The sequence below is a fragment of the Engraulis encrasicolus genome, chromosome 18, assembly GCF_034702125.1.
Source record: "Engraulis encrasicolus isolate BLACKSEA-1 chromosome 18, IST_EnEncr_1.0, whole genome shotgun sequence".
Lineage (NCBI taxonomy): Eukaryota > Metazoa > Chordata > Actinopteri > Clupeiformes > Engraulidae > Engraulis > Engraulis encrasicolus.
Window position 1 is genome coordinate 17,163,448 of NC_085874.1, and position 2,826 is coordinate 17,166,273.

The following is a 2,826-nucleotide window of genomic DNA, read 5'->3' on the forward strand; positions in this document are numbered from 1 at the left end:
GCCGCGGCCCACCGGGACAATTCCCCGATTTCCCGACGGCCACTCCGCGCCTGAGGCATCTGGGTAGTTCTACATTTGGAGCATTCACATATGCGCAAACAAATGCTGAGTCAGAGGCCTGAGTTCACTTAACCCATTTTGTCCTAAGCCCTTTTTTGGGAAAGGGTGCCCTCTTCCTATTAAATCCTAAATATCTCTGCCTCCGAAGCACATACAAACATGAAATGAGTTACTTTTAAAAGCCAAGACCTCTCCCCTTGCATTGTAATGTGTTCATTCAGCTCTAACATACCCACATATTTAATAGAACAGCTAAAATCACAAAATCCTGAAAAACCTGTATATGTGTCTCCAGGACACAATGGGTTGAATGGCTGAAAGGGACCAGGTGTAAAAAGCACCATTTGTGGAAATATCCTTAGTGAGGCACAACCCTACATTTTGTGCATAGCTGACAACATTTTCCATGTTAGCACATATTCAATCAGTTCATTCACCTCGTACATGTTGGATTTATGCCCAGCTGATATATTCATACTTGCAGCAGAGAATAAACTGAAAATTTGCTCTTATCACACACTGGACAACAAAATGGCAACACCTTCCCTGTTCCCTTTTTTTTTAAAAGACCTTGAATTAATCAAACCAATACTTCATTCATCTTAAAACATAGACCAATTTTTCCTTTGCAATTCAACACATGCAGCATCTACTATTTTGAGATAATGTAGGCTTAGGCCTATACCAAAACCTAGTAGAAGTCCATTGTGTGCCAAATCATACCATCATTACAATTTTGTACCCCACTTCTTGATTGGTGTGTTCATCGAATTGTATTGACCTTTCTTTGTTCATCTGAGATCTAAGGACTGTCATTGTCAATAATTTAAAAAAAATATTCAAAAGTCTACCATTACCACTCCACTGCTGTTAATATAGCATTTATGTGGTTAAGTCCTGAATTTGATAAGAGGTTCTTTAAACCTTTTAACATTAACATTAATCAAAATGTTAACAATAATCAAAACAAACAAGGAAAGAAAAAGAAAAGCCAACACATGTGAAAAAAAAAATCCAGATTTGTTTTTTTTCTTACAGTTTTGTAAGAGGTAAAACGGATGAATTACTTAAATGTTAGATATAATTATAAAAACTAAATTAGTTAACAACTGAATGCCATTTGGTACACAAAGGCAAACACTCACCAAGTTTGTCCAGCCAGGATGGTTTCTTTTTACCGCCAAGTCGTCACATTAGAACACTTAAGGTTTGAAGAAGCCCTGGGTGAGAAAATGTTAAAATAATTATTATATTGTATCAAAGAAAAGCACACAACATAAAGACTCAGACAAATTAAATACATTTTAGCGCTGCTTAGTACACTCTGATCAAAGGGAGGAAAGGCTTACCATTGCAGCGAAACTCAGAGAAACAGAGTTCCCCTGGCAGTGCTTTTATGTGAGACACGTATAGATACAACATTAACTTTTCCTATAGTTCCCAACCTCTCTACTTAAATGTCATTCTGTTTGTCAGCTATGGATAGCCTAGTCTTTCTTTAACAAACAATTCCAGGATATGCTTCTTCTTGGGCCTGGCAAGAAGAGGGTATCTCTTATCGTCAAGGCATTGTCCGGCATGGACACAAAGACACAAGAGTGAGATAGGAAGAGAAGAAAAGAGCAAGTCAAGGTTACTCAAAAGTTACATGCTATCACAATTTGGTCACGAGACATATAGGCCTAGTTAGCATTTCATAATAAGGTGTTTACATAATTCTTAACAGAAAAGGAAATTAAATTAATTAAATAGTTACAAACTCAAAGAAACACTAATCTTAACACCTAATGTTAAAGATTATGTTGTAGGAAAAAGTGTCTACTTCACCAAAAGACAGTTGTTCACTTTCCTTGTCTGAACTCTGAACTCACAATCTGGCAGGTGCAAGAACACTGGCTTTCTCTGTGTGTGTGTGTGTGTGTGTGTGTGTGTGTGTGAGAGAGAGAGAGAGAGAGAGAGAGAGAGAGAGAGAGAGAGAGAGAGAGAGAGAGAGAGAGAGAGAGAGAGAGAGAGAGAGAGAGAGAGAGTGTGTACGCGTGAGTGTTCATGTGCATGTGTGTGTGTGCAATGTGCGAGTGTGTGTCCATGCATGACAATGAAGGCGCTTTGAAAGTGTAAATTTTGCAGTATAAAGCCAATGAATGAATGAATGAATGAATGAATGAATGAGTGAATGAATGAATGAATTATATTTGACCTTTACCAGTAGTTCTATTGTTATTATATACTACACCTTTTTTGAAGGACATGAAAGACAGACACTTGGACGTCTATAGGAAGGGATCCAGGAGATCATCATCATTTGCAGAGGGTTCAGGGTGTAGTTGCAGGACGGTATCTTGGCAACCCCATCTTCATCCAATACAGTATGCTCGTCAGGCTCCGAAGAAGACATTGTTTGTCTCAACGCACAAACAAATAGCCCAAATAAAGGCTTTCTAGGATTTTAACAGGTTGCACAACTTTGAAATTCATTGGTGAGACTCCGGATCTAACCAAATCTCCAAGAAAGTCGAAAGAGGAGAGCCTGCTGCTCGAGCCCTTGCAGCCCTCCTGCCTCCAACTCCTTTTGCACTTTTCATGTCCAGAAGCACTCTTAGCAAGTTCTGCTTAAGTACCCTGAACTGCATTCCTTACAAGGCAAGCATCTCCTCAGATTGGGGCAAACAAAAGCACTATCTTTAACCAAACAGAAGGAGCCATGTCTGCCGAGTGTGCTCCTCCCCCTAAGGTCACACTATTCCTGGGCGTATGCTACATCTGACA